We start from the raw sequence: 26,325 nt of genomic DNA on the forward strand, positions 1-26,325 counted from the left end.
TTTTGACAGATAACCAAACATTTGGTCGCAGAGGGGAGATTTAAAGAGTGTCTTACAGAAATAGAGAGGGAATTCCAGAGTTTGGGGCCTTGGCAATTGAACACCCAGCCAGCAGTGGTGGAATGATTAAAATCAGGAATGTGCCAGAACACAGGATTGGAGGAGCACAGGGATCCCAGTAGGTTGTAAGGCTGGAGGAGATTACAGAGATAAGGGGCAGGATTCTCCGATAATGGGGCTAAGTGTTGACGCCATCGTAAACGCCGGAGTGTTGTACGACTGCATCATCTGGCTGCTCGGAGCAGCGAACCTGCGCCGCTTAGGGTGCCAGCATGGCACTGGAGCGCTTCACATAGCACCAGCTGCCGATATGGGCGCCAGCACGGCCGGCGCGGGTCTGTGCATGCGCACCATGGCCAGCGCGGGTCGGCGCATGCGCGTGGGTTGCCGTCTCCACACTGGCCCCCGGAAAACATGACAGAGCCCTACAGGGGCACGGCGCGGAGGAACATAGGCCCCCCACCCCCGGAATTAGCCCGTTCGCCGATCGGTAGCCCCTGATCGGATCCCCCCTCCCTCCCACCAGGACGGCCCCCGCAGCCAGGACGCCGAGGTCCCACCGGGTAGGACCACACGCGAACGACGCCGGCGGGACTCGGCAGGCATTCGGCCCGTCGAGCGCGGAGAATCGTTGGGGGGGGGGGGCTGCAATGAGCGGCCCCGACCGGCACCGCGGTGACTGCGCCGGCGCCATTGCGCCGATTCTCCGGTCACCGGAGAATCGGTGGACCGGCTTCGGAGCAGCATCGCGGGATTCGCGCTCCCCCCCCACCCCCGGCGATTCATCGACCCTGCGCGGGATTGGAGAATCCCACCCAAGGAAGGGTGAGTACATGGCGGGCTGTGAAACAAGGTTGAAAATGTTGAAATTGCGGACTGTAAGTCAGTCTAAGCCAGTGAGCAGGGGGCAGATATGTGAACGGGACTTGACATGCGTTAGGATACCAGCAGTAGATTTTTGAATGATCTCAAATTTATGCAGGGTGCAAAATGAGAGGACAGCCTGAAATGCATTGCACTGGACATATCTGGAGGTAATGGCGACATGGAAAAGGAACTGAGCAGGGGATGGAAGCAAGGGGAGGTCGGACAGTATTATGAGGTGACCTTTATCCCCAGTGTTTTTTTCCTGCCATTACATATGGCTAGGTGGATCCACTCTTTTCAGGGGAACTCCTTGACCGATGTAAAAAGAATGCCTTGTAGGGATTAAGATTAAAGAGGGGTGTCTATTACATCCCTAAAATGATATACTATTAATAGAACTGGGACAAATTGTGTGACTAATATTACTTCCAACTATTTTAGTATTTGGATTGAAAATAAGTGGACACTGCATCGTAAAAAAGACATTTGCATTGTTGTAATGGACTGAATTGTTGGACTCAAAATCCCTTCTGTTTGGCCGTAGTGATGGACTTTAACTGCTACGTCAATGCAGCAACTCCAACTGCTTCATTCTTTTGTCAAAATGACAGGTAGTTTGGTGCTGTTAACCCAGAAAAACTAATTGGAACTACACTATCTTCTTTTTCCTTTGAAAACTGACAGAAAGCAACAGAAGAAAAACATTTTTCCATCATTTGTGATTGATCAGCGGGACTGGGTTAGTATAAGATTCAAAGCTCCTAATGGCATTCAGCGATGCAAAGAGACAATTTTCATTGCCTTGGAGATGCTTGTTGACGGAACTAGCGGACGACATTAAACTGAGTATGTTACAGGATCTTTGCCAGAACTGAAATGTTTGTGGTGTGATGCAGCAATATAATGATTTCCTTTAGGAGGCATCAGAATGTTGATACATTGCTATTGTATCTCGCACATGTAAAGTAAAGTCCATTAAAAACGATTCTGTGTAGCTACCCTTCACCTTAACTGACTAGAGAAATGTTAGAAATGGTTTTGTAGTCAGGATCCTATTTACAGAAGCTACAGTCATTATAATAGTGATTCTGAAGCAGGGTTGGTTCAGCATTTTCACTGTCGCTTTGTAGGTGACTACTCAAGACGCAAGCAAAAAAAAATCATTTAGCTCCTCACTTGACAGGCTGGCATTTCGAGAGCAGCAGAATAGGTTAGCAACTTGCAGGATGCCATCTTATTCGACAAAGTGTGACACTGACCTACCCATAGATTGTACCTCGCCTGGCACCAGAGGTTCCCAGCATCACAGATGTCAGTCTTCAGCCAACACGATTCACCCCACGTGAGATCAGGAAATGGCTGAACGCACTGCATAGGGCAAAGGCTATGGGCCCTGACAATATCCCGGCAATAGTACGGAAGACTTATGCTCCAGAACGTGCCACACCCCATTTCCATGCTGTTCCAGGACAGCTACAATATTGGCATGTACCGGCAGTGTGGAAAATTGCCTCGGTGTGTCCTGTACACAAGAAACAGGATAAATCCAATCCAGCCAATTACCACCCCATCAGCCTACTTGCCATCATCAGCAAAGTGATGGAAGGAGTCATCAGCAGTGCTATCAAGCAGCACCTACTCAGCAATAACCTGCTCACAGACGCTCAGTTTGGGTTTTGACAGGATCACTCAGCTCCTGACCTCATTACAGCCTCGGTTCAAACATGGACAAAGGAGCTGAACTCCAGAGGTGAGGTGAGAGTGCCTTGACATCAAGACAGCATTTTACCGAGTAAGGCATCAAGGAACCCCAGCAAAACCGGAGTCAATGGGAATCAGGGGGAAAACTCTCTGCTGGTTGGAGTCATACCTAGCACAAAGGAAGATGATTGTGGTGGTTGGAGGTCAATCTCACAGCTCCAGGACATCACTGCAGGAGTTCCTCAGGGTAGTGTCTTCGGCCCAACCATCTTCAACTGCTTCATCAATGACCTCCCATCATAGGTCAGAAGTGGGGATGTTCGCAGATGACTGCACAATATTCAGCACTATTTGCAACTCCTCAGATAATGAAGCTGTCCATATCCGAATGGAGCAAGACCTGGACAATATGCAGATTTGGGCTGACAAATGGCAAGTTACATTCGCCCCACACCAATGCCAGGAAATGACCATCTCCTACAAGAAAGGATCTAACCATTGCCCCTTGACATTCAGTGGCATTGGCATCGCTGAATCCTCTACAATTAATATCGTGGGGGTTACCATTGATCAGAAACTGAACTGGATTAGCCATATTAATACTGTGGCTACCAGAGCAGGTCAAAGGCTGGGAATACTATGGCAGGTACCTCACCTGCTGACTCCCCAAAGCCTGTCCACCATCTACAAGGCACAAGTCAGGAGTGTAATGGAATACTCCTCACTTGCCTGGGCGAGTGCAGCTCCAACAACACTCAAGGAGCTCAACACCATCCAGTACAAAGCAGCCTGCTTGATTGCTACCCCTTCCACAAACATTCAATCCCTCCACCATAACGAACAGTGGCAGCTGTGTGTACCATCCACAAGATGCACTGCAGTCACTCACCAAGGTTCCTTAGACAGCACCTTCCAAACCCACGATCACTACTATCTAGAAGGACAAGAGCAGCAGATACTTGGGAATACCACCACCTGGAGGTTCCCCTCCAAGTCATTCACTACCCCAACTTGGAAATATAGCGCAGTTCCTTCACTGACGCCAGATCAAAATCCTGGGATCCCTCCCTAACATCACTGTGGGTGTACCTACACCTCAGGGACTGCAATGGTTCAAGAAGGCAACTCACCACCTTCCTAAGGGCAACTAGGGATGGGCCTAACCAGAGACAACCACATCCTGTAAAAATGAATTTTAAAAAAGTACTCGGGCAATAAATCTGTTTGCAGAATGACATGATTATGAACTCGGGTTGCTCTATCCTAAATATTTAATCATTGGTAATTTGATTGGGGCACCTATTTGGTTTGGCTTTACATGATATCTGCGAACCCTTTCTCCTGCCTGTTTTAAAGCTTTCCTTTGGTTTCTTCCCTCTGGTGAAGAATGTGATCCATCATTACTGGTTTATGTAGAGAAAGCTACAGAAAATTTGAGGCAGGGACCTGACACATCATGGGACACACTTTCTCTATGCAATGGAAGGAATAAGATAAAGAAGCCAATTCAAGTGCCATCGCATTGGCATCCCATGTCCTTCACAAAACCTGGCATGTTGGGGAATTGTGAAAATTTTAATTTGTTTCTTTTGTGAAAAGTAACCCGAGGTTTGGAGGATTGATTTTTGCACAGTGTGTGAATGTGGTTCGAGTTCTTCGGAAGCAAGAATGAAAGAAATGTTACTCTGAAATTGATCCAAGGATATAGCCACGGTTATGAAGATAGACAGAAGTTGGCAGAAAAGAATGAATTAAAAACTTGTACTCTCCACCTAAATCTGGAATGAAGCAGTAACTCGGCAACATCAACATTAAGGGCGGCACAGGGGTTAGCACAGTTGCCTCTCAGTGCCAGGGACCCAGGTTCAATTCCAGACTTGGTGACCGTGTGGAGTTTGCACTTTCTCCCCGTGTCTGCGGGGGTTTCCTCCGGGTGCTAATTTTTCTTCCCACAGTTCAAAGATGTGCAGGTTAGGTGGATTGGCCATGACAAATTGCCCTTAGTGTCCACAGATTAGGCGGAATTACAGGGATATGGGGCGGGATTCTCCGTTTCTGAGACTAAGGGCTGGATTCTCCGATTCTGCAGCTATGTCTACAAGATCCGTCTGGTCTTATGACCAAAAATTTGGCGCTGCTCAGCACCGATCCTCCGCCCGGTGTGGGGGATGGGGGAGGGGGGGGGTAGCAGCCGCACCACGTAAAGCCCCTGGCAGAATGACTGGGTTTGTGGCCACGCATACACATGGCGCCGGCCGGCGGCCGCCGTCCTGTACAATATGGCGCTGGCTGTACGCGGACCCGGCCTGCCAAAAACTGCCCTCCTGCAATGCCCCAGACCACTCCCCACCAGTCCCCCCAGCTGCTGCCGAAGCCCCCCTTGCCAACGGAACGGGTCCCCCTCCCACCCCGACTGTCGTGGCGCTGGACACAGTCCGCAGCTGCCATGCGAGGTCCCCGTAAGTTTTGAGGGCACGCGCCCCACGCCGTTGGGGACTCGCGCATCGGGGGGAGCAGTGGGGGAGGGCGTCAGGGATGGGACGCGCTGAGGCTGTCCCAATGGCGCGCGCTGTCCTCCTCGAGTAAGCCATTTTTGAGCCATTGCTTGTGCTGGAGCGCCCATACAGCTGATGGGTCGGCTGGGACCAGAGGGCACCCAGGGTGGTGCCTTGGGAGGACACCCATACGACCAGTGGCACCAGGTTCAAAGTGGACTGTTAGCGGTGTGCGCAGCTGCATGGCTGCCTTGCCGGCTTCAGCGATGGTGTTCTATGCCCGTCCACGCTGACCCCAGAGCCCACCTCCTGGCCACCCCCCACGACTCCCCCAGCCCTGGCAATAGCCCCCCAGCCAGCAGCACAACTGTCAGTAAACTATGGCAATGTTGGACACTTTCTGTACCCCCTGTCTCTCCCTCAGCAGCTGCCTGGCTGGGTTCATGAACAAGCACAAGTGAACCACGCCGTCGGGAACTCGGCCCATTGCAGGCGGAGAATCGCGGAGGCCGTGGTGAATACCGGCTCGGGCCCCGCTAATGACATGCAATCAGTGCCTACTGTATGTGTGGCGTGAAACTAATTGACGCCATTTTCGAGGTGACGGAGAATTGAGATTTGGCATCAAATCGGCGCCTGCCGCGATTTTGGCATCGGAAGTTATTCTCCGCCCAATCATATTTCCCGATTTTGGCGTCTGCTAACGGAGAATCCCGCCAATGGTGTGTGTGTGTGGGGGGGGGGGGGGGGGCATGGGTTTGGAAAGGGCGCTCTTTCAGAAGGTCGGTGTAGACTCGATGGGCCGAATGGCTTCGTTGACCGGTCTGGCTTTCACTGCTGTCTGAACTTGGGCAAGTGATTTATGTGAATCAAGGCGCTGGAACGAACTGACTTCCCAACTCGAACCGTGCTAGCACTCGGCAAACAACCGTGGGATTTTGTGTGTGTGTGTGTGTGGGGAGGGGGTTGGATTCGGCCGGGTTGGGTGGGGGCAGCAATATGCACCTGGATGATGGAGAAGGAATCCGAGCTGCTGCGGGTCCAGCCAGCGGAACATTGCCACTTTAAGAGTCAGTGGATGAGAGTGAATTGACAGCAGCCCTGTTACGCTGGGGAACCAACACGCCACTCTAGAAGATACACTGAAGCAAAAGGCAGGCTTTTTTTTTGCGTGGAAGAAGACAAGGTAGGACCCGATTTCCGCCGTGTGCCATCTGCTTGCAACTTTTTAAAAAAAAAACATTATTTTTGCAACAATTGGGGGAGATGACAAGGCGCGAGTGTAATTGCGTTTTAGATACAAACTGCAATCAAGATGTGACTCTCTTTGGGTGGCATTGATACGGATCCCTGATCTGTGCTTTTAATAATCACTCATTAAATGTTCCCTGACGTCTTGATCATGCCGGTAATTGACTGTTGAGAGGCTGGGATATTGAAGGGCGTATTCTCCTGGAGAAGTGAACGCTTTTATCACTCAGCCCTGGTTTCATGTATTTGATCTTTCTTGAGACAACTCGAGGAGGGAAATTGACATGTTTTATAAATACATGGGGGGGAGGGAGGGGCTAATTCTGCTTTCAGGTGATTTTAAGGCCTCTCTGGCTGACCAGTCGAATCTCTTCCTGACCACTCAACGTCCTAGTGCATACAGTGACAGAGAATTCTTCTGGGTCCTATCGCCCGTATAATCATGGTAGGGGTTGTGCAGGAACCTGTTATACCATGTTCCAGTGTGCACCGTATTATCTGGGCATCGGGTTCTGCGCTGGGCTTCGGGTCTTTATTCATATGTGAATGAGCTATTTAATCAACCCGGAGTGTGTCCAGATACTGGCCAGGGCAATGGAAGGGATATGGAGTAGTTGCTGTACAATGACAGCTCCAGGAGGAGACTGCACTGCAAGATTGGTATTAACTCGTCAAGTCCGGTGCTAATAAGGAATGGAATTACTGGCCTCATTGTAACTGCACCAGTGTTCTTTCAAGAAGGAACGGCAGGAGCTGGTATAATGTCACAATTCTGCAAAGCTACTCGATCTTTTCACTCTAACAGTTCAAAGAAGTTGTATATGTCTATCAGTGGAAACTGACACACAATTATAAAATGGTTGTGGCCTCAGAGTTTGTCCTGTTGGATACTCGATTAGTGTTTTTAGCTTTGAAGATTGTTTTGTACCTTCTTAAGATTGAACTGAGGGATGACAGTATCGGGAATCCGGATACTTTTCTACTTGAAGGAACGAATGCTGACGTTAATCCCTTATCAATTACAGGCAGCAAAATCCAAATACAGAGCAAGGTTCCCTCTACAATACCCAACAACACACATTAGTCCCTGTCTAAAGGGTACAGCCATGAATAAACTATTAAAAAAAATTCCACTTCACATTACCACACATTCTAATACATTCCAAGCTGTCTCAAGCCTCACAACAGGTATCTAGCTTGCCGCCTAATGAAAGGCATTATAAATACTGCATTTTTGAATGGAATTGCAATGTATCTTTGTTTTTGGTGCATATTTATTGCCTTCCCTTTCCTCCATTTACTCTAATTGAATCTAGTTTATCCACTGAGGTCAATATAATATCATGGTGGTTTGTACTGTGGTTGGCTGTGCTGTTATCTTGCAATACAGTTGAGACTGCTCAAAACTAACTTCTGTTCAAATCTGTTAGCTGGCTGTCAGAAAATACTTTCATCCTGTCAGTATGACTGGATTTGAAAATTGACACAAAACAGAAAATGCTAGAATTATTCAGTGGGTCCTGTCGCATCTGGGGTGGCACAGTAGCACAGTGGTTTGCACTGCCACCTCATGGTGCCAGGGACTCAAGTTAAATTTTGGTCTTGGGTGACTGTGTGGAGTTTGCACTTTCTCCCCATGTCTGTGAGGGTATTCTCCTCGTGCTCCGGTTTCCTCCCACCATCCAAAGATATGCAGGTTGGTGTCCACAGGTTAAGTGGGAATAGGGAGGAGCCGTGGGCCTGGGTGGAATGCTCTTTGGGCGTGTCGATGCAGGCTCGATGGGCCGAATGACCACCTTCCGCACTGTAGGGATTGTATGATTCTATGAGCGAGAAGCCGTTACGCTTTAGGTTGGCAACTGCTTAGAGTGGTGCTGATGAAAGGGTCAGCTCTGTTTTTCTCTCTCTCCCGGTGCTGCCAGATCAAGTGCATTTTTCCAGCATTATCTGTTTTTATTTCCATGTTCCAGCATGTGTGGCTGGAACATTCTTGTCTTCGAACTAATTGAGATACTCATTATCTGTAGTACTATATTACCATTGACACATTGGCGGATGGCAAGATGTTCAAGGTTATAATGAAATCGGACATCAAAAAACACAAGGAATGGTGAGGGAGTAGTTTATGGATGTTACTGAATTCTGAAATTGAACTGAACCACATATTGGTTAATTTGTGTCATCATTCAGAATAAAGATTTCGGCCTGAAACATTGTGGATTGTGTTTAGGAGTTGAAGATTTTGATCACTGTTTTATCAGCCAGACTGTATCCTAGGAAGAGGAAATGACTGACTGATTTAAAAGGTGACATTTCTACAATCCTACTGTCTATTGAAGTGTTTGTTTCAAAGTAAACCTTGACAACAATAGCTGCAACAAGCAACCTGGTTCGCTGCATATTGTCACTGTTTCTATGTTGCTAAATGTGGCTGGAAGAACTTGGCCTCAGACTTTGAGGATTTCTGAAATTGGGGGTGAAAAATATTTTGGATGATTTGTTTTAAATCAAAACTACATCGGGTCTAAAAAGAAAGCCCACCTCTGAAACAGTTGGGCCTCCAAGTGAAACACATTGAACTCGGGAAACATTGTTTAATAATTAGCCTCCCTCAGAAACCAATTTATTGAGATTAAGCCCGTTCTTCAGAGGGGCTGGAGTATTGCATCCTTGAATGCAAAATTTGGTCAGGCGATAAATAATTGACTAAAAATACACTTGTGTTTTTTTCAGTGCAGCATGCAACAATATCTCTAATCTTAGTTAATACCAGTGTGAATGCATAAATTAAATGTGCTTTGCACATATCCAGTCAATTTATTGAGATAGTTTTTGTGACTGCCTGTGTTAATGTGCCTGAACAAATGCAAGCTGCATTGAATGGGGATTGACAAGTACAACAATGATTTGGAAACTAGTGGTAGAATGGAACCTGTACTACTGATCAAAATATTGTCCTTTACTCCACAAAATACCTTTCTGATTGTGTCCATTTGTTGTGCAACTGAGTCTAATTGTACACTGAATGTACTCCATGACTTTGGAGTTCTAAGCTGAAAATATCTCCCTGAAGAAGTTTTGAATCTGAGAAAGATCAATCAACTGGGTCATCAATCAACTGGGTCATTTTTCAATCTCTTTGCTTATTAAGTTAATGGGGGCAAGCAATTTGGTGGATCATCGTAATGTTGAAATTGACGCTACCACATCTGAGAGTGAAATTTTTACCCAGAAGTCAATTGAGGCACTTAAGTGGGCAATTAAGGCCTCTTCCTGCCACGACCCTCCACCTTCTGGTGAACTCTGGCAGCCTCCCTGCAGGCTTGAGTGGGACCCTCTTTTTAGGCACTATATGAGACGCCCAAAAGACGCTCCCAATGGCAATGGCTGCCACCACAGCAACCCACCAGTTCCCACCTACTTGGCAGGGAGGATGGTGAATTTCCATAACTCCTCTTCCATGGCCATTCCTAGGTGTGACCACAGCTCCCAGTGGCGCTGCTGAGACTGATGAGCAACCTGCCCCCCAATGGATTGGCAGCTCTTGTAAATAGGCAGCTGTTTTTTTTTAAAGGATTGGCAACTCTGATGGCAACTAATTAATTGTTTGACCCCTGAAAAATACAGCTGAGCGTTGCGCAAATGGCCCAGGATTGATTATCCCTGACTGTGGCTTGTTGTTGGGACCCTTTCTGTGAAGGAAAGAAATTCAGCCCAATGTTTCAGGTTGATGGCCTTTCATCAAAAAAGTAATTGACCTGAAATGTTAACTCTGTTTCTCAATCCTTGACCCACTTGAGTATTTCCAGTATTTTTTCGCTTTTCTTTCAGATTCCTGGCATCCACTATATTTTACTTTTGTAATTATTTTAGCAACTTGTCCATAATAAATTTTCCCCCTGATTTATGATCAAGGTCTTTTGACAGATTTACTTTTACCTCGTAATGGCCCTGCAGAACAGTCTGAGTAATGGTATTTCTTCACGGGTATTTCAGCTATTTTCCATTAATGACACAATTTATTTTCTTCGCCAGTTTTCAATTTTCCATCACCCTCCCAGAAGGCATTGATTCCTTAACGTGGACTGATTCCGCAAGCCTCAGTCCTTCTTTCGTACTTGCAAACTATCAGCACACTTGACTGTGGAATTATCTGACAAGCTACTGATCACAGGGGACATCAAAGCTGAGCCTGAATCTGTCTTATTTGACATCCAGCTGGGGTGACTGTGATCGGAGCAGAAGTGCTGGACTAACCCCTGCCTTGTCTACCACGGGGCACTGATACCAATTGTAACGCCACTGCTGTCTTCTTGGCTGAGCTCAGCTAACTCTGCACGGGTTGGGAATTGTAACCAAGATTGTCCTGTTTTCTATAGCTCAGCTGCTCTCTGAGATAAACACTCAGAGCCTTCAAGAGAACAGCAACCATTTCTCTCTGAAATACATTTTAGTTGATTAAACAAATGGTTATTTTCAGTTGGAAAGACTGTGTTTGTGTAACGATCGTGTGTTCAAAGGTCTTTGCGAAAACATTGGATCTCATTGAGTCAATGAACTCCAATCAACATCCATGTTCATGAATAAATTTATTATTGTTGAATTTGGAGACTGTTGCCTGGTGTTTTAAAAAAAAAATAATGGTTCAACAAGTAAAATTATACCCAAATTCTTTGGACTTGATAACAGGTTACCAATTGTTTTTTTTTATCTTGTCAGAAAGCCTGTATTGAGTCATTTAATAACCCACAGAATAAATAGATTTTTGACATTTCATTTTTTCAGTCATTACCAATGCCTGCGTGCATATGGCAGGGAAGAAGCAATTTCATAAATTATCCAATTTAAATTTTTTACTTGTATATGAGTCACTATGATTTAGAATGCGCTGCCTGAAAGAACAGTGCAAACTGATTAAAACTTTCAGAAGGGTATTGGATAAATGCTTGGAAAGAAAACAAAATACTAGACTTTGGGGAAAGAGCAATGGAGTGGGACTGATTTAAAACCTCGATCAAAGGCCCCCTTATCTGGTGCATCATTCTGTGATTCTGCATAATGGGCAACATGGTAGCATAGTGGCTAGCACTGTGGCTTCACAGTGCCAGGGTCCCAGGTTTGAGTCCCGGCTTGGGTCACTGTCTGTGCGGAGTCTGCATGTTCTCCCCGTGTCTGCGTGGGGGTTTCCTCCGGGTGCTCCGCTTTCCTCCCACAGTCCAAAGAGGTTAGGAGGGGTCATTGGGTTAGGGGGATAGGGTGGAAGTGAGAGCTGAAGTGGGTTGGTGCAGACTCGATGGGCCGAATGGCCTCCTTCTGCACTGTATGTTCTATAATGTGCTGGAACTCCATGCGTAAAATCAAATTAAGAAATGTAATGGGCTGGATGCTCCGCCCCGCCGCCCCACTTTTCCGCCTCGACGCGCCGGTGAGATCCAGCCACTGGTCTCTTGTTATCTGAAGCCAGGAGTTTATATACACTTGCCAATCTTTAATTCATGTTTTAAACTTGAATTGACCGCACAGTGACCTATTTATAGCAACTGGTCTCTTTAGGAGATGATTTTTTGCGAAGTAGAGCCGCTCTTTAGAATCCGAATAATGGACGGGATTCTCCTACCCTCCGCCGGGTCGGAGAATCTCGGGGGGGGGGGGGGGGGCGGGGGCGGGGGAGACGCGAATCCCACCCCGCCGGTCTGATGCCAGGGCGGATGGTCCTGGGGGGGGTTGGGGGATTCGACCCTGGGGGGGTGGGTGGCCCCCACGGTGGCCTGGCCCGCGATCGGGGACTACCGATCTGCGGGCGTGCTGGGCCCATGGGGGGCCTTCTTTCATCTGCGTCAGGCCCCTGTAGGGCTCCGCCATATTGCCCGGGGGCCAGCGCTGAGAAGGGAACCCTTGCGCATGCACGGAAATACGCCGGCCGCTCCGCGCATGTGCGAGATCACGACGGCTGTTCCGCGCATGAGCGAACTTGTGCCGGCCCTTCGGTGCCAGCTGAAGCAGCGCCAACCACTCCGGCGTCTACCTTGCCCCCGAAAAATTGGGGAATTCCTCATTTTCGGGGGCTGTTGACCCCGGAGTCGTTGCCGTCGGTTTTCCCGCCGGAGTGGGGACTTAGACCCCAGAAGGGAGAATCCCGCCCAATATATTGTATAGTTATAATTGCCATTATGAAATAGAGTAACATCTGAGTTGCAGGGAGCAAGAACATGAAAGAGCTTCTCATAAGATATAAACTATTTATTTTATTTTTTTTAAAGAATATTTTATTGAAAATTTTTGGTCAACCATCACAGTACATTGTGTATCCTTTACACAATAATATAACAGTATAAATAACAATGACCTGTTTTATAAACAAAGAATAAATAATATATAACAAAAACGAAAACTAAAACTAAATGGCCTTGTCTCAGATAAACACTCTCCAAAAATATGGTTTAACAATCCAATATACAATTATTGATAGCAACGACCTTTACATATTATACATATATATTAATAACCCTGAGACTCCTTCTGTTTCCTCCCCCCCCCCCCCCCCCCCCCCCCTCCTCCATGGGCTGCTGCTGCTGCTGCCTTCTTTTCCATTCCCTCTATCTTTCTGTGAGGTATTCGACGAACGGTTGCCACCGCCTGGTGAACCCTTGAGCCGATCCCCTTAGGACGAACTTAATCCGTTCCAGCTTTATAAACCCTGCCATGTCATTTATCCAGGTCTCCACCCCTGGGGGCTTGGCTTCCTTCCACATCAACAGTATCCTGCGCCGGGCTACTAGGGACGCAAAGGCCAAAACATCGGCCTCTCTCGCCTCCTGCACTCCCGGCTCTTGTGCAACCCCAAATATAGCCAACCCCCAGCTTGGTTCGACCCGGACCCCCACTACATTCGAAAGCACCTTTGTCACCCCCACCCAGAACCCCTGTAGTGCCGGACATGACCAGAACATGTGGGTGTGATTCGCTGGGCTTCTCGAGCATCTCGCACACCTATCCTCTACCCCAAAAAATTTACTGAGCTGTGCTCCAGTCATATGCGCCCTGTGTAACACCTTAAATTGAATCAGGCTTAGCCTGGCACACGAGGACGATGAGTTTACCCTACTTAGGGCATCCGCCCACAGCCCCTCCTCAATCTCCTCCCCCAGCTCTTCTTCCCATTTCCCTTTCAGCTCATCTACCATAATCTCCCCCTCGTCCCTCATTTCCCTATATATGTCTGATACCTTACCGTCCCCCACCCATGTCTTTGAGATTACTCTGTCCTGCACCTCATGCATCGGGAGCTGCGGGAATTCCCTCACCTGCTGCCTCGCAAAAGCCCTCAGTTGCATATACCGGAATGCATTCCCTTGGGGCAACCCATATTTCTCAGTCAGCGCTCCCAGACTTGTGAACTTCCCATCCACAAACAGATCTTTCAGTTGCGTTACTCCTGCTCTTTGCCATATTCCAAATCCCCCATCCATTCTCCCCGGGGCAAACCTATGGTTATTTCTTATCGGGGACCCCACCAAGGCTCCCGTCTTTCCCCTATGCCGTCTCCACTGTCCCCAAATTTTCAAAGTCGCCACCACCATCGGGCTTGTGGTGTATTTCTTCGGTGAGAACGGCAATGGGGCCGTCACCATAGCTTGTAGGCTAGTCCCCCTACAGGACGCCCTCTCCAATCTCTTCCACGCCGCTCCCTCCTCTTCCCCCAATCCACTTACTCACCATTGAGATATTGGCGGCCCAGTAGTACTCACTTAGGCTCGGTAGTGCCAGCCCCCCCCTATCCCTACTACGCTGTAAGAATCCCTTCCTCACTCTCGGGGTCTTCCCGGCCCACACAAAACTCATGATACTCTTTTCGATCCTTTTGAAAAAAGCCTTCGTGATCACCACCGGGAGGCACTGAAACACAAAGAGGAATCTCGGGAGGACTACCATTTTAACTGCCTGCACCCTCCCTGCCAGTGACAGGGATACCATGTCCCATCTCTTGAAGTCCTCCTCCATTTGTTCCACCAATCGCGTTAAATTTAACCTATGCAATGTACCCCAATTCTTGGCTATCTGGATCCCCAAGTAACGAAAGTCCCTTGTTACCTTCCTCAGCGGAAAGTCCTCTATTTCTCTGCTCTGCTCCCCTGGATACACCACAAACAACTCACTTTTCCCCATGTTCAGTTTATATCCTGAGAATTCTCCAAACTCCCGAAGTGTCCGCATTATCTCTGGCATCCCCTCCGCCGGGTCCGCTACATATAACAACAAATCATCCGCATACAGAGATACCCGGTGTTCTTCTCCTCCTCCAAGTACTCCCCTCCACTTCTTGGAACCCCTCAATGCTATTGCCAGGGGCTCAATCGCCAGTGCAAACAGTAATGGGGACAGAGGGCATCCCTGCCTTGTCCCTCTATGGAGCCGAAAGTATGCAGATCCCCGTCCATTCGTGACCACACTCGCCACTGGGGCCCTATACAACAGCTGCACCCATCCAACATACTCATCTCCAAAACCAAATCTCCTCAGCACCTCCCACAAATAATCCCACTCCACTCTATCAAATGCTTTCTTGGCATCCATCGCCACCACTATCTCCGCTTCCCCCTCTGGTGGGGGCATCATCATTACCCCTAGCAGCCTCCGTATATTCGTATTCAGCTGTCTCCCCTTCACAAACCCAGTTTGGTCCTCATGGACCACCCTCGGGACACAATCCTCTATCCTCATTGCCATTACCTTGGCCAGAATCTTAGCGTCTACATTTAGGAGGGAAATAGGTCTATAGGACCCGCATTGCAGCGGGTCCTTTTCCTTCTTTAGGAGAAGCGATATCGTTGCCTCAGACATAGTCGGGGGCAGCTGTCCCCTTTCCTTTGCCTCATTAAAGGTCCTCATCAGTAGCGGGGCGAGCAAGTCCACATATTTCCTGTAAAATTCAACTGGGAATCCATCCGGTCCCGGAGCCTTCCCCGCCTGCATGCTCCTAATTCCTTTCACTACTTCCTCTATTTCAATCTGTGCTCCCAGTCCCACCCTTTCCTGCTCCTCCACCTTGGGAAATTCCAGCCGGTCCAGAAAGCCCATCATTCTCTCCCTCCCATCCGGGGGTTGAGCTTCGTATAATTTTTTATAAAATGCCTTGAACACTCCATTCACTCTCTCCGCTCCCCGCTCCATCCCTCCTTCCTCATCCCTCACTCCCCCTATTTCCCTCGCTGCTCCCCTTTTCCTCAATTGGTGGGCCAGCAACCTGCTCGCCTTCTCCCCATATTCGTACTGTACACCCTGTGCCTTCCTCTACTGTGCCTCTGCAGTACCCGTTGTCAGCAAGTCAAATTCTACGTGTAGCCTTTGCCTTTCCCTGTACAGCCCCTCCTCCGGTGCCTCCGCATATTGCCTGTCCACCCTCAGAAGTTCTTGCAGCAACCGCTCCCGTTCCCTACTCTCCTGCTTTCCTTTATGTGCCCTTATTGATATCAGCTCCCCTCTAACCACTGCCTTCAGCGCCTCCCAGACCACTCCCACCTGGACCTCCCCATTGTCATTGAGTTCCAAGTACTTTTCAATGCACCCCCTCACCCTTAGACACACCCCCTCATCTGCCATTAGTCCCATGTCCATTCTCCAGGGTAGGCGCCCTTCTGTTTCCTCCCCTATCTCTAAGTCCACCCAATGTGGAGCGTGATCCGAAATGGCTATAGCCGTATACTCCGTTCCCCTCACCTTCGGGATCAACGCCCTTCCCAAAACAAAAAAGTCTATTCGTGAATAGACTTTGTGGACATAGGAGAAAAACGAAAACTCCTTACTCCTAGGTCTGCTAAATCTCCACGGGTCTACTCCTCCCATCTGCTCCATAAAATCTTTAAGCACCTTGGCTGCTGCTGGCCTCCTTCCAGTCCTGGACCTCGACCTGCCCAGCCCTGGTTCCAACACCATATTGAAATCTCCCCCCATTACCAACTTTCCCACCTCTAGGTCCGGGATGCGTCCTAGCATACGCCTCATAAAATTGGCATCATCCCAGTTCGGGGCATATACGTTTACCAAAACCACCGTCTCCCCCTGTAGTTTGCCACTCACCATAACGTATCTGCCCCCGCTATCCGCCACTATAGCCTTTGCCTCAAACATTACCCGCTTCCCCACTAATATAGCCACCCCCCTATTTTTCGCATCTAGCCCCGAATGGAACACCTGCCCCACCCAACCTTTGCATAGTCTCACCTGGTCTATCAGTTTCAAGTGCGTTTCCTGTAACATAACCACGTCTGCCTTAAGTTTCTTAAGTTGTGCGAGTACCCGTGCCCTCTTTATCGGCCCGTTCAGCCCTCTCACGTTCCACGTGATCAGCCGGGTTGGGGGGCTTTTTACCCCCCCCCCCTTGTCGATTAGCTATCCCCTTTTTCCAGCTCCTCACCCGGTTCCCACACAGCTGTGTCCCCCCCAGGCGGTGCCCCCCCGCCCATCACACCCCATACCAGCTCCCCCCTCTCCCCAGCAGCAGCAGCCCAATAATTCCCCCCTCCCACCCCCCTCCGCTAGATCCCCCACTAGCGTAGTTACACCCCCGATGTTGCTCCCAGAAGTCAGCAAACTCTGGCCGACCTCTGCTTCCCCCCGTGACCTCGGCTCGCACCGTGCGATGCCCCCTCCTTCCTGCTTCCCTATTCCCGCCATGATTATCATAGCGCGGGAACGGAGCCCGCGCTTCCCCCTTGGCCCCGCCCCCAATGGCCAACGCCCCATCTCTTCCACCTCCTTTCCTCCCCCCACCACCTCCTGTGGAAGAGAGAAAAGTTACCACATCGCAGGATTAATAACATAAAACTCCTCTTTCCCCCCTTCTTCGCCCCCCATACTCGCCCCACCACTTTGTTTCAAACGTTCTTTTTTTTAATAACCCGCTCATTCCAATTTTTCTTCCACGATAAAAGTCCACGCCTCATCCGCCGTCTCAAAGTAGTGGTGCCTCCCTTGATATGTGACCCACAGTCTTGCCGGTTGCAGCATTCTGAATTTTATCTTCTTTTTGTGAAGCACCGCCTTGGCCCGATTAAAGCTCGCCCTCCTTCTCGCCACCTCCGCACTCCAGTCTTGGTATACGCGGATCACCGCGTTCTCCCACTTACTGCTCCGAGTTTTCTTTGCCCATCTAAGGACCATCTCTCTGTCCTTAAAACGGAGGCATCTCACCACTATGGCTCTCGGAATTTCTCCTGCTCTCGGTCCTCGCGCCATCACTCGGTATGCTCCCTCCACCTCCAGCGGACCCGCCGGGGCCTCCGCTCCCATTAACGAGTGCAGCATCGTGCTCACATATGCCCCGACGTCCGCTCCCTCCGCACCTTCAGGAAGGCCAAGAATCCTTAGGTTGTTCCTCCTCGCGTTGTTCTCCAGCGCCTCCAGCCTTTCCACACATCGTTTATGGTGTGCCTCGTGCATCTCCGTCTTCACCACCAGGTCCTGTATGTCGTCCTCATTCTCGGCAGCCTTTGCCTTCACGACCCGAAGCTCCCGCTCCTGGGTCTTTTGCTCCTCCTTTAGCCCTTCGAATGCCTGTAATATCGGGGCCAACAGCTCCTTCTTCATTTCCTTTTTGAGTTCTTCCACGCAGCGTTTCAAAAACTCGTGTTGTTCAGGGCCCCATATTAAGCTGCCACCTTCCGACGCCATCTTGGTTTTTGCTTGCCTTCCTTGCCGCTGCTCTAAAGGATCCACCGCAATCCGGCCACCTTCCTCTCCTTTTTCCATCCGTATCCAGGGGGGATTCCCTTCTGGTTCACCGCACAGTACTTTTCGCCGTTAAAATTGCCGTTGGGGCTCTTATTAAGAGCCCAAAAGTCCGTTACACCGGGAGCTGCCGAAACGTGCGACTCAGCTGGTCATCGCCGCACCCGGAAGTCCTCAGATATAAACTATTTATTTTTGGAATACTGTGTTCAATCAATTTATTCCAGTTCATTGAAGAAATAGCAGGCGCTGTGGATAATGGGGAACCAGTGGCTGTATTGCATTTAGATTTTCAGCAGGCATTTAATAAGGTGCCACAACAAAGCTTAACACGTAAAATAAAAGCTCATGGTGTAGGGAGTAACATATTGACATGGATAGCCGTTTGGCCAGCTAAACCGTCATATCCCAGCAATATCATCAAGGGGATGGGCGTGGACATGCTCAATTGCCGGCCCACCAGGTGTTGCCACTCCTCCGTACACCCCTCAGAAGTACTGCCCCACAGCAGAGGAAGTAGGGGAATAGCAGAGTTCATCCCAGACAAAGGACGCATGCACCATTGCCGTTGGAATCCTCCCTGGCACACCACCCCTCTGAGTAGAAGCCTCACCAGTGACATTATCAGCTAGCCCACCCCTTAAGATCATGAGCTGTCTCCAAGCCCTGCCTGGTAACCACGCCCCTGATCCCATCCTTCCTGCCCCTGGTCAGGAAACCTGACCGGCTCCCTGTCACAACCTGTGTGTTAAAACCAGGCTCCACATGGCACTGCAGCTAAGCTCCCAGAACATACACGCATCCCTCACTCCCTCACTCACCACCATCTGTGGGACCTCTTAACATGGAGGTGACTGGCAAAGCAAGTACACCATCTCCACCACACAACCAGTTGCCATCCTTCTGGCAGGATAAACACTGCCCTCCCAGTGAGGAGACGCACTGAGAGAATACGCCATAGGACAGAGGTGAGGCCAGAGTGAGCTCTGGAGGTATATATCACCTGGCACTGCCAGAATGGAGGTCCACCCTTGTCTGAACAGAACAAAGAACAATACAGCACAGGACAGGCCCTTCGGCCCTCCAAGCCTGTAGCGGTCTGAACCATGGTCTCGATGCCCTCAGCCATGGAGAACTGAGACTGGGACTCATCTCTCAGCAAGTGAGACATGTCCCTCACTGCCTTGGTCATGTCCCTCGCTGCCTTGGTCATGTCCATCGCTGCCTTGGTCATGTCCCTCACTGCCTTGGTCATGTTCCTCGCTGCCTTAGTCATGAACCTTGCTGCCTTGGCATGAAACTCACTGCCTTGGTCATGTCCCGCACTGCATCAGTCATGTACCTCACTGCATCGGTCATGTCGCTCACTGCCTTGGTCATGTCGCTCACTGCTTTGGTCATGTCCCTCACTGCCTTGGTCATGTCCCTCACTGCTTCGTTCATGTCCCTCTGTGAATGACTAAGATCAGTCAGCGCCTGGCCAATGCTCTCAATGCCCACAGCCATGACCCTTCGTGAATGGGCCAAGCTCTAGAGCGCCACAGTAATGTCCACCTGCGCTCTGGACATGTCTGCCTGTGACTGGACTCTCCTGTCCTGCGCCTCAGCCATCGAAAGCACAGTGTGCCCCAAGCCTTGGTCATCCTGACACACGGTCCTGACGGCTTTCCCAGGCCTCCCACCGCAGATGCCACCCTTTCAGTGTTTGCCTGGGGTCCACGCGTAGTCAGCACCATCTCTTGTGCCTTAAGGCGGTTGGACTCTTCCCTGCTATACTTGCAATCACTGGAACTTTCCTGATATCCCCTCCTGTGAAATCTGGCTCTGGTTCTACATCTATACCAGTGATAGGATCATCTTTTCCAGAAGCGCAACACCTTTCTGGAAGCGAGCTGTTACCTGGGATCGGGCAGCCCTTCGACCGTCCGCTCCCTGAAGTGTCCCTGTCTCCACCTGATGTGCTGCAGCATGGGTGTGGTGCTCACCAGAGAGTGACTCAGGAGCCTGACCGCTAACATTACCCACCGAGGTGATAGTCTTTGCAATGTTGGATGGTGGAGGTGAAAGCAGTGTCGCGAGGTCGGTGTTTTTCCTGGAGTTATGCTCCTGGATGTTCTGAGGGTCTGGATGGAGGACAGCGACCATGGGCAGCCCAGCCTCGTCTGATGGTGATCCTGCATGACAAAAGACATGGGGGTGAGATCTTGGGAAGAACTGGGCCAGGATTCTCCGATCCTGCGGCCAAGTTCTGACGCGGCGCGAGCCACTCCGGCGTCAATGGGCCTCTAGGCCCAAGTATTCCGCCTTTCCTAGTGGGCTAGTACGGTGCCGGAGTGGTGTCCGCTGCTCCAGCCGGCGCGACACGGCCGGCGCAGGTCCGCTCATGCACGCCACGGCCGGTGCTAGTTCGTGCATGCGCGCCACGACCGGCATTCACGCATGTGCATCGGCTCTCGTCTCCGCGCCGGCCCCCGGGCAATATAGCGGAGCCCTACAGGGGCCCGGCACTGAGGAATATTGGCCCCCCCCCCATGAAAATAGCCTGCCCGCCGATTGGTAGGCCCCGATCGTGGACCAGGCCACCGTGGAGGCCTCTCCCAGAGTCAGATAACCCCGCCCCCTCACCAGGATGGCCCCCGCAGCTAGAACTCCGAGGTCCCGCCGGGTAGAACCATACGTAACCTACACCGGCGGGACCGGCCGAACTCGGCGGGCACTCGGCCCGTCGAGGCGCGGAGAATCGGCGGTGGGGCGGCTATCCCGCGGGCGCCCGAGAATTGGTGCTGGAAAATCAGCGGGCCGGCATCGGAGCAGCGTGGCACGACTGGCGATTCTCCGACTCGGCGGGGGATCGGAGAATCCTGGCCCTGGTCTTTGGGAGAGCAGTGACTCACTTGTTATAGGGACATCTGTGTTGCACTGGGCTTTCATTTTCTTACCGCATGCCGACCTCCGTCACAGCCACTGCCCTCTCCTTGGCCTCCCCGGCGAGTTGCAGGGCCCTCTCCTCAGAGGCGGTGTGGACCCGAATGTCTGAGATTTCGCCTTCTGCCATCTGGCGCTCGCGGCGATTATAGACCACATTATTCTTGGGGACAGGGAATGGACATAATGAGATGCTGGGAGGCAAGTTCTATGGGGGATCTGTAGCTTGTGGCATGTGTGCGCAAGGCTCCTGGCCAAAAAGAGCAGTATATGTGTTGGGGTTTGGTGGAGGGTGGGCTGTAAGGGAGATGCAGGTGGGGTGTTGTTGGCCCCTAGGGGATTGGGGGAGATGTGAGGACAGGAGTGATGCCAGGTCACAGAGATGGTTACTTATCCGCGCATCCCTAAGTAGGTCGTTCCATCATCTTACTGCATTGCGTGCCAATCCTCCTGGGGAGATTGCCAGCACTGACAGCCTCTGTCACTTCCTCCCAGGTGTTGTTGAGTAGGGCGGGCTTTAGTCTCCACCCTGGCTGGAGGATGAGGGTGTCCGTCCTCTCCTTAACGGCATCCAGCATGCCGTCAATCTTGGAGTGCCGGAAACGAGGTGTGGGTCTTCGTACAGCCATCTTGGCTGGAATGCAAGTCTGTGGTGAATGGATCGCTCTTGAGCAGCTGCAGCTTGTGAGGCTCTTAAAGCAAATTCTGGCCCCAGCGAATCAGAAGCCGGGAATCGCTTGGGTTGCACATGGGCAGCCTACTGGCCTATGTGAGTGACCTGAATTGTAACTGCACGGCCGTGTGCCCTCCGATTCACGTCCGGCAGGATAACATAGTCTCCCAAATGAAGAACTCTGCACTGTATATCAGAGAGTGGAAATTGTGCCACTGTGGATGAAAGCACTCGGTTCCTGATGCAGAGAGATGGCAATAGCGTCTGTTCAATTCCTGTACCGGCTGGGGTTAATCATGAAGGTCCCGCCTTCTCAATCGTGCCTCTCGCCTCGCCTGAGGGGTGGTGATCCTCCGGTTAAATCATCACCAGTCAGCTCTCGAAAAAGGGGAGGGGGGCCTACGGTCCTCTGCGACTCTGGCAACATTTCCATTTTGATTCCTTGAGCATCCAAAAATATATCGATCTCTGGAGGATCGGGGGTGGGGTGGGGAATTATAAAGGTTCACAATCCTTTTAAAGTGCAGAAATTCCTCCTCATTTCAGCCCTCAATGACCAACCCCGTTTTCTGATAATCCCTAGATGTAGCCATCTTAGCAAGGGGAAACATTCTTACAGCGTCTAGTCCATGATGCACGATCAATTGTACAAAGACTCAGGTTGGATACAACTGTGGCTTTATTGCAGTAAGATGTGTGGCCTCCCGCAGCAGCTGGCGAAATGGCTGCTGAATAGAGGACACGCATATTTATACTCCTCCTACTGGGCGGAGCCAGCAGGCAGGGGCTACCGGCGAACCTGGTACAGGTCCTACCTTACATCACCTAATACAGGTGTAACAGTGGTTTACCACATTCACCCCCTGTTAAAAATGAGTCCGGCGGGGGTGATGGAGAACTATATACGGTAGTGAATTTATGTACAGTGTTTTATTAGGAGAGAAAAAAAATGTCTTTTGAAAGTTTGGTGCCAGTTAGAGATTCGACCGGTCTGGTGCCTTGACGTTCCGCTGGGAGCGACGTACTAGTGGCGGCGATATCGACGCTGGCGACGTCGGTGCTGGCCTGATGTCAGGTGACCCCGGGAGCGTGCCAAAATCCTCTTCATCCTCTTGCGTGGGCAGGGGAAGGAGGGATGGTCCTGGTGGGGTTAATGTTGGGAGCGCCGGGGGAGGGGAGGGTGGCTTGGGCCGGGGAAGTATGTATGAGTGGAACCTGCTGTTGCCAGATCCCTGAGGGAGACAGTATCTTGGCGGCCATCGGGGTACGCCACATAGGCAAACTGGGGGTTGGCATGGAGCAAGTGCACCCTGTCCACCAACGGACGTGGAGTCGGACGTGCTTACGGAGCAGGACCGGTCCTGGAGCTGCGAGCCAAGTCGGGAGCGACATCCCGGAAGTGGAGTTCCTGGGGAAGGCAAAAAAACGTTCATGGGGTGCACAGTAGCGACCGGCTGGAGTGTAGTGCATCAGGGAGGACCTCCTGCCAGGGAGAGGCTGGAGTTCTGGACCACATAGCCGAGGATGGCTGGGCGGGTTGTGCTAATCACGCACTTCTCCTTGTTGTAGGTGAGGTTGAGGAGAGTGGCAGTGTGGAGGAATTTAGCAAGGTTGGCATCGTGGTCCTGCTGATCGTGGCCGCAGATGGTGACGTTGTCTAGGTAGGGAAAGGTGGCCTGCAAACCGTACCGGTCGACCGTTCGGTCCATCTCCCTTTGGATGACCGAGACCCCGTTAGTGACGCCGAAGGGAACCCTGAGGAAGTGATAGAGACGACCGTCCGCCTCGAAAGCAGTGTATGGACGGTCCAATTTACGAATGGGGAGCTGGTGGTAGGGGATTTTAGGTCTACCGTTGAGAAGACCCAGTACTGCGCAATCTGATTGACCATATCAGATATGCGTGGGAGGGGGTACGCATCGAGCTGCGTGTACCGATTGATGGTCCGGCTGTAGTCCACGACCATTCCGTGCTTCTCCCCAGTTTTAACGACTACCACTTGAGCTCTCCAGGGGCTGTTGCTGGCCTCGATGATGCCTTCCCGAAGCAGCGCTGGACCTCGGACCTGATGAAGGTCCTGGGTGCTGTACAGTCTGCTCCTGGTGGCAACGGGTTTGCAATCCGAAGTTAGATTGGCAAAGAGGGAGGGTGGGTCGACCTTTAGGGTCGCGAGGCCGCACACAGTGAGGGGTGGTAGGGGCCCGCCGAATTTGAGGGTGAGGCTCTGGAGATTGCACTGGAAGTCCAGGCCTAGTAGTTGCGCAGCGCAGAGATTAGGAAGGACGTAGAGGTGGAAGCCGCTGAATTCTACGCCCTGGACCGTGAGAGTGACCGTGCGGAACCCCCGGATCGGGATGGAATGGGTTCTGGAGGCCAGGGAGATTCTTTGATTTGCGGGGTGGACCGCGAGGGAGCAGCGCCTTACCATATCTGGGTGGATGAAGCTTTCGGCTCCCGGAGTCCAGCAGGCAAGAGGTCACGTGGCCATTGATTTTCACCGTAGTCGAGGCGGTGACCAGGTTGTGCGGACGTGCATCATTGAGGCGAGCTGCAGTTGGTCGTCGCTGGCTTCCGAAGATGGAGAGCGTGGGGGCCAGGGTCGTGGAATGTTGTCGGCGTCCATGCCCTGTGGGGAAGACAAGATGGCGGCGCCTGAAAATCCTGCAGGGGACAAGATGGCGGCACCCATGGGCCGCACATGGACTGCGGGGGGGGGGGGTGAGATGGCGGCGCCCACTGGCCGCGGGTGGCCCCGGGAGGTGAAGATAGCGGCGCCCACTGGCTGCGCGTGGTCATGGACGAAGATGGCGGCACCCATTGTGTGTGTATGTCAGGGGGGAGGGGTCGATAGCGGCGACTGCGCGGGCCTGGCACACCGCGGCGAAGTGGCCCTTTTTGCTGCAAGCCTTGCAAATGGCAGCGCGGGCCAGGCAGCGTTGGCGAGGGTGCTTCTGCTGGCCGCAGAGGTAACATCGGGGACCCCGGGGTGCGCGGATTGGCGTGTGGTGCAGGCGTATTGGCTGGGTAAAGCCCCGGCTGGGGCGGCCGTTTGTCGGGTCCACGAGGTATAGGAGGGGTGGGCCGCGCGGCCGGAGGGGTACGCCTGAGCATTACGTGAGGCGACTGCCATGGAGAGTGCTAGCTTCTTAGTCCCCGCTAGGTCGAGCGTGGCCCCTTCAAGCAGCCTTTGGCGAATGAGGTCCGACCCAATCCCGTTACAAAAGCATCGCGCATAAGAAGGTTAGAATGTTCGGTGGCCGTAACAGCCTGACAGTCATAGTCCCGGACGAGTGGGATTAGGGCCCGCCAGAAGTCTTCTATGGACTCACCAGGGAGTTGAGAGCGAGTGGCAAGTACGTGCCTGGCGAAGAGTATGTTCGCTTTCTGTGCGTAGTTTTCTTTGAGGAGCGCCATGGCGTCCGCGTAGTTCGGGGCGTCCTGGATCAGCGGAAACACGCTGGAGCTCGAGTACAGGATCTGTATCTTCTGAGCCTCCATCAGAGGGGTGGTGGCTGAGTTGATATAGGCCTCGAAGCAGGCTAGCCAGTGATTAAAGTCCTTTCTGCCGTCGCTCGATGGCGGATCCAGCTGCAGGCGATCTGGTTTGATTCGGAGGTCCATCTTATAGAAAACCTTACTGCAATAAATTGATGCACGATCAATTGTACAAAGACTCAGGTTGGATCCAACTGTGGCTTTATTGCAGTAAGATGTGTGGCCTCCCACAGCAGCTGGCGAAATGGTTGCTGAATAGAGGACTCACATATTAATACTCCTCCTTCTGGGCAGAGCCAGCAGGCAGGGGCTACCGGCGAACCTGTGGTACAGGTCCTACCTTACATCACCTAATACAGGTGTCACAGTGGTTTACCACAGTCCGTTAAGCCCTTTAAGAATTTCTTGTTTTAATGAGGTCATCTCTCATTCGTCCAAACTCTGAGGAATACCCGATTTCGGGGAATTTATGGTCGACTCAATCTCTTCTCCGAGGACAATTCTCATATTCTATGAATCAGCTTTGATGCACTCCCTCTGTATATCCTTCTTGACAGTAAGCCCAAACTACATAGTTCTCCAGGTGTGGCCTCATCATGGCCCTCAACAATTCCGTTTTAGCTCAGTTGGCTAGACAGCTGTTTCGTGATGCAGAGCAAGCCCAGCAGCGCGGGTTCAATTCCCGTGTCAGCTGAGGTTATTCATGAAGGCCCCGCCTTCACAAACTTGCCCCTCGCCGGAGGTGTGGTGACCCTCAGGTTAAATCACCACCAGTCAGCTCTCCCCCTCAAAGGGGAAAGCAGCCTATGGTCACTTGGGATTATTGCGACTTTACCCTATCTTTATACAATTCCAAAAAGACTTCTTTACTCATACACTCTAATTCCTTTGTAATAAAGACCACCATATCGTTTGTTTTCCGACTTGCTTGCTGTATGGTGAAACATTGATTAATGGGGAAAATTTAATTAAGCAAATTCTTCAAAGAGAATGTAAAGTTTCTGTTGCCTTTTTCATGAAATTTGCCAAACATATGAAAAAGTTAAACTTGAATTGGTTCATCGAGGTAATCGTGTAATTGAAGGTAACTGTCTGGTCAGGATAAAGTAAATGTGATTGCGAATCTGCATT

General features: G+C 51.1%; 1 protein-coding gene across 2 annotated transcripts in view; it reads left to right on the top strand.

Annotated features, from left to right (window-relative positions):
* Positions 1-6,157: 6,157 nt before the first annotated feature.
* Positions 6,158-26,325, top strand: part of LOC140398473 (MAGUK p55 subfamily member 2-like) — an 841,369-nt gene continuing 821,201 nt past the window's right edge. Inside the window, exon 1 of one of the 2 annotated variants that reach the window (XM_072487192.1) lies at positions 6,158-6,309. The gene's annotated coding sequence lies outside the window, so the exon portion shown is untranslated. The remainder of the gene's footprint in view (positions 6,310-26,325) is intronic. The other variant, XM_072487190.1, reaches the window with a different exon arrangement.

The sequence above is a fragment of the Scyliorhinus torazame genome, chromosome 21 (genome assembly GCF_047496885.1).
Source record: "Scyliorhinus torazame isolate Kashiwa2021f chromosome 21, sScyTor2.1, whole genome shotgun sequence".
NCBI lineage: Eukaryota > Metazoa > Chordata > Chondrichthyes > Carcharhiniformes > Scyliorhinidae > Scyliorhinus > Scyliorhinus torazame.